The sequence below is a fragment of the Maylandia zebra genome, linkage group LG6 (assembly GCF_041146795.1).
Source record: "Maylandia zebra isolate NMK-2024a linkage group LG6, Mzebra_GT3a, whole genome shotgun sequence".
Taxonomy (NCBI): Eukaryota; Metazoa; Chordata; class Actinopteri; order Cichliformes; family Cichlidae; genus Maylandia; species Maylandia zebra.
Genome location: NC_135172.1, coordinates 7,274,482 through 7,286,131, shown reverse-complemented (window position 1 = coordinate 7,286,131; position 11,650 = coordinate 7,274,482). Strand labels below are relative to the sequence as shown.

Here is an 11,650-nt window from a genome sequence, read left to right as displayed (position 1 = left end):
CATTATTGTATGTTGGGTGGTGGTTAGGGCTATCTAGACTGACAAGTAAGACATTGAATGTCACCTCTCCGGTGGGGAGGGGGCCTGAGATTGTCTAAATTGGAATCTGTTCTATACCAAATGCAGAAAAATTGTTTTAAGAAAGCAATTAAGTTCATTTTCCAAAAAATATAATTGTTTGCTTGAAGGACAACAGAAGAGATGAGTCCTCCGTCACAGATGGTGTGGTCAGTGAAGATGGTCGCCTGCAGGTTCAAGCTCATTGCGTCTCCAACCCACATCCACTGCCACTGTACTTAAGGGAAGTTATAGACTTTCTTCTGCACTTAAATTTGGATCACCTCGATCCATGATAGTCATTCAGGCTGTAATGCCTGGACTGGAAACAAGCCATCCTTAAAATATTACAACATTCCAGCTCCTTTGTTGGAATGCAAAACAAATGTGTTGTTTAAATCAGAGACTTCACTTGTGACAGAACAACAAATATTTTATTTTTATTATATAAGTAATGTAAGTATAAAACAAAGTTGTTGAAGGCCTAAACTTTTCAGAATAATTAAATCTGAGACTTTGTTTCATTGTAAGATTATAACAGTGATGGCAAATTGTTTGTTGTTCAGCAGAACAGTGTCCAGTATGTTGGCTGTTGTACTTTGTTGTGTTTGAAAATAAAAGTTGGGCTGATTTTAACATCATTACAAAAAGTGTTGTTAATTATTTTTAATCATATTCAGGTTACCACAAATTGTTTTTTTCATTTAGTTGAACTTAAAATGTTTGTAAGTAGGTAAACAATTAGTATTGTACAGTCAGAAATATCAAATTATTCTTAATACTGCAGACTTGCAATGAATAAGTTGTCCTAACAGTCATCTTAAGCAAGCTATACTTAGTGTTTTTGAGGCAACAAGTTTACATAGTTTTGTTGAGTTCTGGGAACTAAAGAGGCTTTACAGTGTACTCAAAATGGGTAAGTTGGCCTAGCTTAATCATCTTAAGTCAAACATTACTCAATCTTTTTGAGGCAACGAGTTTACATAGATTATTTGAGTTCTGTGAACTAATTAGATTTTACAGTGTGGGGGGAACATTTCACCTGGAACAACTCTGACTGTCACAGGTACTGACTGACCAATAAGTATTTATCTGTATTATATCCCTATACTATGTATAGTGCAGTGTTAATTTCAATACGTTATCGTGGCTCAAGTGTTGGCAGTTCGTTTTGTAATCGGAAGGTTGCCGGTTTGAGCCCTGGCTCCGACAGTCTCTGTTGTTGTGTCCTTGGGCAAGACATTTCACCTGTTGCCTACTGGTCAAAAAACAAAGATGAAAAAGAGCCTAACGATACTTCAAAGCCATTGCCTCAGTTGTTCTACTGTAGAAACATATGCAAGCAGAAATGAAGGTTAGGCTACAGTGGTGCAAGCCTGACTGCTCATCAGTGCCTTTGTTTCTTGTTACAAGAACAGTTTCCTTCCTCATACTGCTCATAACCGTTACATGCTTACACTGATTTGTATTCTAATATCGGCATCACGGGCATCGGTAAAAAAAAAAAAAAAATTACTCGTGCTCATGCTGCCCCGACATCATGCCAGCTCATATCGGGAATGGCATAGGCACCGATGGGTTTTCTATCGCCCATTTGCTGGGAGTAAGTACGCCCTTCGTTTGCGAGGTGCGCCTGCTGCTTGCTGCGCAGGGTGGAGAGGGCGGGGTGGCGGGGGATTCTCTGGCTGGCTGGAGCAGCATCTAATAACCAATTCGCAAAATAAAACAAAATTTAAAAAAAAACAAAACACGAAAACACCAGACATCATGATACAGACTTATAATTTGCACCGATGTTTTTTCGCGCTCACTTTTCGTAAACTTTATTGTCATCTCCGCTACATACAGTCCAGTATATAGAGACACGAGACGACGAGGCTACAGTTACAGCAGTGCAAGTAAACAAACCATAAATATAAGAAGAGTAAGAAAATAAATATACACTTTAGGATTCGGGGTAAAGGGATCAATAACAATTTAAAATTAATAATTTACAGTTTGATGATTTAAAGTCTCACACAAAACCCGTCGAAAGGGGAGGGGGGCCTGCTTCTTCCAAATAGAGCACATTTCATTCATAATGTTGTAAATCCAAGCCCATTATCTATTCATGATTTGAACCTGGGTTGTGCGAAATTCCAGAAATAAACCTTAGACAAAGCGAATCTGTGAAATAAGGTGTAGGTCTATTAGGTTATGTTGTCGTAATCCTCGGGTTGGGGGGTGGGTGTTCATACTGGAGTGCAAAATTAAAACCAATGGAAGATGGACAAGAGAAAAAAAGAGGAGGAGAAATGAGCAAAAGATACAGGTAAGCAGATGTGTCATTGGATAATGGCAGGTCATCCTGAAACAATCAGAATCAGAATCAGAATACTTTATTAATCCCTAAGGAAATTATGTGTGTTACAGTTGCTCCAAGAAGAAATGGTAAAAATAGTAACAGTAACAGACTAAACTCCAAACAATACATTATGTTACAGATTTTACACATTCAAGAAATATCACTAATATATACAGATCACTCAATTATAAATATCAAGGATTAACAGAGGTGATTATAAATAAATATCAAGAAAATTGATGAGAATATTCCGGAGTAGAAAAGAGCGTGTGTTAAGCACAATATTAATTAGTCATTGTCATTTCTCTCTTGGTAGTCATTTGCATAGTATGCATAATCTCTTTCTCTTCATGCATGTGTGTGTTTCCTGGTGAAATTCAGTATGGTTCCAACAAGTTTTATGTTGATGCACAATCCATAATATGTTTTATGTGTGTGTGTGTGTGTGTGTGTGTGTGGGGGGGGGGGGGGGGGGGGGGGGGGCAGAGGGAGTGTTCGCCCAGGGCGCCAAACAGGCTAGGACCACCACTGCACTAAAATAAAAGTAATGTCCATATCTCTGTCCCTGAAAAGTTCAAAAAATTGAAGTTTCAGAACCCCTCTATCATCTTTTTCGCTCTTGCTAGGGCTTTCAACACTAACACGGCATCATAATGGTTAACACGATTAAACATTTTTTATGTAATCAACCCATCTGGAGCACAGAATGGAGAAACTTTGAACAAACTGTCCGTAATGCAGTGACAGAGACATTTGAAGGATTTTGAGTCATTCTGTGCTCCAAATGGGTTGATTGAGTTAAAAATTTTAATCATGTTAATCATGATGACAGCGTTTACAGAATTTCCAGCAGCTGGTGCAGCTCAACCATCATCGCTCTGGACAATGACACACAGTTAAAGGCTAATAACACATTCATGTATGTTTTGTTGTCCAGATGCTCCAAAGGTTCCCTCAGTGATGAGGACGGCTCCTGGTGACATCATTAAGGGCAGTTTAGTGTCTCTGACCTGCAGCAGTGAAGCTAACCCATTACCTAAGTATTCCTGGTACAGGAAGGCTCAAATACTGGTCAGTAAAGAAAAACAGCTGTTCTTCCAGTCCATCCAACCCTCTGATTCTGGAGAATATTACTGTACAGCTGAAAATGTGCTGGGAAGGAGGATATCTGAATATATCTTCATTAATGTAAAATGTGAGTAAAGAATTATTTATGTAAATGCAAAATAAAAAGAAGTCCATATGATGCCCACCTTCTTCATACTTGCCATTATTAACATTGAGTTTCAAGTTTTATTTGTCATATGAAGGTGGCACATTGCACATTATAATCGGCAAAATAGCAGATAAAGTAATTAAGGCAAAAATAAAAGAAAATGTATATAAATAAAGAAAATATCTAAAAATATAACAACAGCAGAATAAATAAATAGAAATCACTTAAACTAGTGTAAAAATACTTTGAGCAGTTCAGTAGCCTGATGGCTTGTGGTTAGAAACTGTCCCTGAATCTGCTGATGTGGGTGTGGATGCTCCTGTACCTCCTGGCAGGAGCATGAACAGTGTGTGGCTGGGATCAGAGTCGACCTGGAGGGCCTTCCTGTCTGTAGAGGTCCTGGATGGCTGATAGTTCAGTCCTGGTCATGCATTAGGACACACTGAGCAGTAATAGCTCGTGAAGAAGCAGTTAAAAAATAATACAATTTACAATTTTATTTGAATGTTTTAAAGGGGTTTATCACAATACCTTGCCCCACGTCCTGCAACACACAATCTACCTAAAATTTGTGATGGTCCAAAGACCTCCATTGTGTTAATGACATCTTCTGGTATGATAGTGGAGAGAGATTCAGTCAATCTGACTTGTAGCAGTGATGCTAATCCAGCAGCTAAACACACCTGGTACAAGGAGAACAAAACCCTCATCTATCTATCTATCTATCTATCTATCTATCTATCTATCTATCTATCTATCTATCTATCTATCTATCTATCTATCTATCTATCTATCTATCTATCTATCTATCTATATAAGACTGGCTACGGTTGTCAGCCACCTCCTGTACATGGATGACATCAAGCTGTATGCCAAGAGTGAACGAGACATCGATTCACTGATCCACACTACCAGGATATAAGGCAACGACATCGGGATGTCATTTGGACTGGAGAAGTGTAGTCGAATAATAACAAAGAGAGGGAAGGTAGTCAGAACTGAGGGGATCGAACTACCAGAAAGCAACATTGCAGACATAGAGGCCAGTTACAAGTACCTGGTGATCCCACAGGCAAATGGGAACCATGAAGAGGCCGCTAGGAAAGCTGCAACCACCAAGTACCTGCAGAGGGCCAGGCAAATCCTGAGGAGTTAGCTGAACGGTAAGAACAAGATTTACTAGTCCCTAAGGACCCCAAAGCGCTTTACACATTCAGTCATCCACCCATTCACACACACATTCACACACTGGTGATGGCAAGCTACATTGTAGCCACAGCCACCCTGGGGCGCGAGCTTGAAGGATAACACCGCCCGCAGGGGCGAGCTGGGTGTTTTTTTTTGTTTTTTTTTTAATATATATAGATACATTTCCCAGATGCTCCAAAGCTTCCCTCTGTGTCAGTGAGTCCCTCTGCTGAGATAGTGGAGGGCAGTTCAGTGACTCTGACCTGTAGCAGTGACGCTAACCCAGCAGCTACATACACCTGGTACAAGAATCAAACACAACTTAGTAAAGAACCACAGCTCTCCTTCAGCACCATCCAGCCCTCTGACTCTGAAGAGTACCACTGTACAACTGAGAACAAGCTGGGAACATCAACACCTGAATACATCTCTCTTGATGTGAAATGTGAGTGTAACTAAATGTATACAGTTTTGTTTTATACCCTTACAAATACATCTATCTTTTGTAATGTTTTCCCCACTTTCCCTCCCTTTAGAGATTTATGTATTACTGTCAAGAATACTACATCAATTATCCCAAAAGTTGGGACATGTTTTTAAAAAGGAGTTTATATTCATATTGTCTGTTGAAACCCTAAGCAAAAATCACTATTATGTTTTTGGACATAACTATTTTAATCCAATATGATAGGAGTAATGTAGTAGTTCTATTGCAGAGAATTAAACTTGCACTGGATTCTGCACAGGTAGATATGCAAAATACAATAAAATAGACACACCACCCTGCACATATAGCAGAAGAATTTACACTAAACGAGTACACGCATCTAAATATAGTAACTTAGCATTCACCTTGACGGTTAGCTCCGTCACACACAGCTTTCATCAGTTGACTTCAAAAATATGTTTTCCAAGAGTTCATCCTTAAAATCACTCCATTACTGGTGTCCTACAAAACAACAAGTATAACATGAGCTTAGAAATGGCAGTGACTGTGTTTACCAATACCAAGGTGATGTTCAAGCTGCTAGCTACACTAACAAGTCATTTACCAGATGCGCTTAGCGTGGTGACATGACAGCCACATGGACACACCAAGCTGCTCTGCTAGCTTAGCTAAATAATGTTACATGTCAAAGTAAACAAAAGAAAATAATGTGATGCTGGTGGACATTACATTACATACTAGCAGAATTTAGTTATTTAGTATTGTTTTAAATCACCTGCTCCACTCACCGTCTTGCTTTTTTTCACCCTCACCTTTGCAGCCATCTGTCATTGTACTTTTCACTCTGCCAATGCTGTAATTTCAAGTTTGTCTATTCCCAAGGGCACTCTACTGTCCTTGGGCCCAAAGCAGTTACCTGTCTTGCCTGGTCGTGAACAGTGCCTCCGCGTGCACTGCTTAGCACTTTTTTCTTACTGCAAGAAGTTCCTGGATCCAAACTAACTGGTGTTGATTTTGAATATTCTCCTGCAGGCAAGACATGTTCACTTGGTTAACTGTGGATTCTAAATTGGCTGAAAATGTGGATTTGAGATAATTGCCTGTCTCGCTATTTGTTATGAGCAGTGTTGGGACTAACGCGTTATTAAATAACGCGTTACAGTAACTACGTTATTATTGTGGTAACGAGGACGGTAACTAGTTATTATGCCAAAATCAGGAACGCGTTAGTCGTTACTGGGATTTAGATAGGGTCGTTACTCGTTACTTCGTGTGGTGGTTGTCGCGGAGCTTCCACAGATTCAGTAACATTAGCAAGTGGTGGAGGCCAGCAGGTGGATGAAGGAAAGGGGACGCAGAAGGAAAAGAGACCCGAGGCGGCCGCAGGTCCAAGTGTGAACTGAACTTCAGGTAAGAAGTTATGACCTGCAGTCTCTCTGGGTCAGATATGAACCAAGTTTAGGTGGAGTTTATTTTTGTTATTCTGACTTTTTCCGTACTGCATGCTAGCTAGCATGACGGAGTTTCTATACAGCTGGGTGGTGCTATGATGTTAACGATGTTAAACTTTATTTTGTTCATAAGTTATTAGAGTTGCCAACCGTCCCGTCTGGTATTCAGAGAAAATATTACGCCTTTCTTATTGAGGTGAAAAGGAACAGTTTGTCCCGTAATTCAGCTACAATGAAAAAGGCACAAAGCTGGAGTTATTCTGTGTCTTTGCTGCACAGCTGCCTCTTCTTCTCTCATTCTCCTCCCTCCCTCTCCCGTTTCTACTTCAGTCATGAAAACTGATCAATGATCAGCTGATGGGCTTTTCTCTCTTGTTTGTTTATCGCTCACTTTGCGCAGAAAGAGGAAACCAGCGGATGTCGCGCTAAACAACAGCAGCACGTTTAAGCTTGATCAGCTATTGTTAGAATTTATTTAATATTAATTTCTAGTATCAGCTGATGTTTGCTGGAGCCACAGCTGCAAAAAAGCTGGTGGTCATGATATGGTTTGGTTATCTGGTGAGAGGGAAACATGAAGATGAAACCAGGAGATGTCCTTACTGGATCATCAGAGCTGAACAGGTGATGGAGAAACAGGTTTATCTTTTAGGTGACATGAATGAGTTGAAGGGAAGTTATGAACTGTTTCTGAGAGACAAATAACACCAGGATCCTTTTCTATGTAGCTGACAGCTGGTAACTGTGCAGGGGCGGATCTAGCAAAGTGTGGCCAGGGGGGCATGTAGGGCATTAACAGGGAAAGGGGGGCACAAAGAAATACTTTTCTTTCTTATTCTCATTTAAAATGTCTAGCTTTTAAAAAATAATTATCTGAATCTTACAACAAACGATTGATAGATTGATGCATATATACCATCAAAACAGTGAACATCACTGTCACAACAGTGTTTATTTTCATTCAAAGGCTTTATGATTTTTCCTATAATGGTGGGCCGGTCTCTAGTCAAAATGCCCGGGCCAATTTTCTGTCCCAGTCCAGCCCTGTATGCAGCTCATCTGCAGTCTGGTGTTGCCTACATCTTCCTATTCAGAAGGCAGAATTTCCGAGTTCTGAGTACAATCGAAAGCACCACGACTGCAGTTTTTGTGTTGGATGTAAAAGGCGCACATGACACTGTGACGTAGGCTAGAATCATGGCGGCGGTCAACAACGGTCCAGGCGTGGGATTTCTCTCCTGGAAATATGCACATTATCTTTTCCTTTCTATTGGTAGGTGGCACAGTGCACTGTGGCAAGTAAGCAAGCTAGAAGACTGGCAAAGTTATGGAAGCAACACATTAACAAGAGAATTCTGAGTAAAACCAAAGTTACTTTCCCTAGTAACTAGTTACTTTGAAAGTAACGAGTAACTTGAAGTAACTGAGTTACTTTTGAGAGAAGTAACTAATAATGTAACTAAGTTACTATTTTAAAGTAACTTACCCAACACTGGTTATGAGACACACTGGCAAACTTTTCATTGTGTATCCTGCCTCTCACTGTGGCTGGGAGAGGCTCTAGTCCCCTTATTTCTTAGTTGGAGAACTGCAATACTAATCAAGTGCAACATTCATTACTGTAGCCATTTTGACAGGAGCCACTGTCCCGTCCACATCTGCCTGTCCACAAAGATCTCGTTTTTCTCTTGAAATCAAGATGAGACTTGACACTACTGTAGATTAACTACCCCACCTTGTGGTACAAATTTGCAATTACATGGAATCACATCTTCATCATGCAAACTCAAAAACCTCAACTGGCTATTTGAATACATGCAATACATTCAGTGAGGGTACACTGTGAATTATTTGTTCATCAACTTGTCTCTAATGCCACCAGCGACACTTGTGTTGAGCTTTGTCCATGTTTTCTAGGTTGCTAACATTCTCCTAGTGGCACCACTATGAAAGTTTTAAAATTCCTTTTTTTCCTTTTCTAAAAGATGAATTGTGATGCCACTGGAACATGAAGTCATAATATGGATGAGGACAGTGACTGCTGTACTAAAATCATTCAAATTCACTGAGCAGCTGCTATGGCATTAAACAAATTAATAACATGCTAATACCTCCTTGTGTTTTCTTTCCCAGATGCTCCAAAGCTTCCCTCTGTGTCAGTGAGTCCCTCTGCTGAGATAGTGGAGGGCAGTTCAGTGACTCTGACCTGTAGCAGTGATGCTAACCCACAGCTAATTACACCTGGTATAAGGAGGATGAAGACTCACCTAAAGCATCCGGACAGAGCTTCACCATCACTGACTTCAGATCTGAGCACAGTGGGAGTTATTTTTGTGAAGTGCAGAACACCAGAGGACGTCACAACTCCACCTTAAAGCTGAAGGCTGTAGCAGGTAAGTTAGACCAGCCATGTTGATTAAGCTCATACCACATCCATCACCTGGTTGTGTTTTTCTAATAATGGCCAGTTCTTGTTAAATTCCTGTGTGGGGTGAGAAGATGTTGATGTTGATTGTCTCAGTGTAATAAAATGCATGTAGCTGTCTCATGAAATGCTCTGTTTATGATTTTAAAATGGGAATTATATCTAAGAGCTTCCACAGCAGTCAATGGTTTATCCTCAGTAATTAAAATTAGCTTAGATTAAGTTCTATGAATAGTGGAATACAGATGCTGTAATGGATTTATCCTGCTGATATTTATATATAACACACTAGTTGGAGATAAATTCTGAATTTCCACGCCCCCAAACACACCACTTCCAGTTCTTATTTATACATATTTGAGCCCCCAGTTCTACAAGCTGTTCATTCTCGTTTTCGTGCCCCACACTCCCTCCCTTTTTTCAATTCTTTTACTTCTTTCACTTTACTTCTCATTAGTACACGTGGATCTGCCAGGCCCAGGAGCCATCGCCAAGGCCCAAACCACAGTTCAATTCATGTTTAAGTTATTCGTCTTTATCTACTAAAAAAACACTGTCAAACCTAAAATGAGGACGTGGGATCAGCTAATGAATGACTTCTAATAGGTTTAATAATTGCATTTGATCACTTTTTTTTAGGAACATGGACAATGGCATCTCTTATGGTTCCTGCTAGTCTCCTCATTATTCTTCTGGCTCTCGTACTCATCTCTCATCCTGTGGTTCATGTGAGTGCATCTTTAGTGTCAATTATTCTGTGGTCTAAAATTTGTTCATCTTAACTTTGAGTTTTGTTCTTTTGTTTGTCTTTTAAAATGGATTTTAATGAATGAACATGACAGAGCCTCCAAGCAGCAGATTCCTGAGCCTGTAGAGACACCAGATAACAGTGAAGAGGTGAGACTCTAAGTAAGAATACATACATATTGTGTGGAAGTGTGGGGAAACACATATAAAAATACAACTAATCCATTAGTCACAGTACAGAAACGAGCACTGCGTATAATTCACAAGGCTGGTTATCTAGATCATACTCACAAATTCTTTCTTCAGGCAAAGTTACTTAAATTCCAGGATCTGGTTAATTACAATACATCCATAATTTTGTATAAAGCTTTTACTAAACTTTTACCGGCAAATTTACAAACTAGATTTGAAATTCGAGAAAAGGTTTATAATGTGAGAGGCTTTGGAGAATTCAAATTACCCAGAACTCGAACAACCCGTAAAGGTTTTTGTGTGTCTGTATGTGGTGTGAAAATCTGGAACAGTCTGAGTTTACAACTGAAACAATGCAAAAATATTCATAGATTTAAATTTCTCTACAAACAGTTGGTCTGGTCACAGTATACTCAATGATGGTTTTTTAGTGTGCTCTGTAATGTCTGTTCTCTTACCATTGCTGGTATGGATTCAAAAAAAAAAAAAAAAAAAGACTGTGCGTATGTATGTACATATATGTACATGTGTGTGTAGATATATATGTATGTATATGTATGTGTGTATGTGTGTGTTTGTTACTTGTAGTTATTACTGCCTGTTACCTGTGGTAATGTAATTTATAATTTATATATTCTGTATTCAGTTATGAAGGCTCTAATTGTTGCTTGCGAGCTGCAGTTTAGATGCTTGTATGCGCCCGGGGCTGTTGATGGGACTGTATGCAATAATGGGCGTAGCTGCGGGAAGTATATTGTTTTGTTTTGTTTTTTTGTTTTTTTGTTGATGAGTGAGTATAGGGGTGGGATTTAATAAGTTTTCTTCGTCCCACTCCTTTTTCAGGCAATTTTTGTTTTTTGTTTTGTGCATTTTATGTTCAATATAGGTATTTGTTGTGCCTGGAAATGAACAAATACATGAATGAATGAAAAAAAAGAAAACACTTTCAAAGTGACTGCTGCAATCTCTACTTTCCAGCTTGTCTTAAAGTAATAACTGATTGGGCAGTAACTGTTTATTACTTTTCAATCTCACAGCAAACCATGCTCTTCTTTGTGTTTCATTTTAAATGCGTTTTCTCTTACATTTAGTCCAGGATAACCAAACGCACTGGAAAACACATGAACTAAACAGGTAGCCTGGCTAGAGAAACAGAGGGTTTACATACACATGGAATGGCGAGGGGAGGCAAAACATATGGGGAACACAAATTAGACACAAAGAGATGGACAAAGCTAAACTATTCACACTGAACATGGGACGGAAGACTGTCACAATAAAACAGGAAACCATGAGACGTAGACTGACATGAGCCTGACAAAGGAGTGGAGGAAGGGCAGAGGAGAGAGGGAGCGAGGAAACACAAAGGAGAGAGGACGAGATCAAAATATAAACAGGCCCAGTTACTCACTCAGACAACCAAAACCATAAATACTGAATAAGCTCAAGAATATAAGCAAACTAAACTAGCAAATAAAAGATACACAGGACGTAAAACAAGGCTCCAAAACACATAAAAACCAAAACACTGGGTCAACGACCCAGGTACGCTAACATGAACAGGAAATAAACCAACAATAAC

The 11,650-nt window shown here is 39.4% G+C and overlaps 1 long non-coding RNA gene across 1 annotated transcript; it reads left to right on the top strand.

Moving 5' to 3' along the window:
* The first annotated feature begins 6,572 nt into the window (after positions 1 to 6,572).
* LOC143419132 (uncharacterized) lies at positions 6,573 to 10,484 on the top strand. Its single transcript, XR_013099111.1, has 4 exons — positions 6,573 to 6,663; positions 8,838 to 9,097; positions 9,769 to 9,857; positions 9,972 to 10,484. It is a non-coding gene; the product is annotated as an uncharacterized LOC143419132 (long non-coding RNA).
* Positions 10,485 to 11,650: the final 1,166 nt, after the last annotated feature.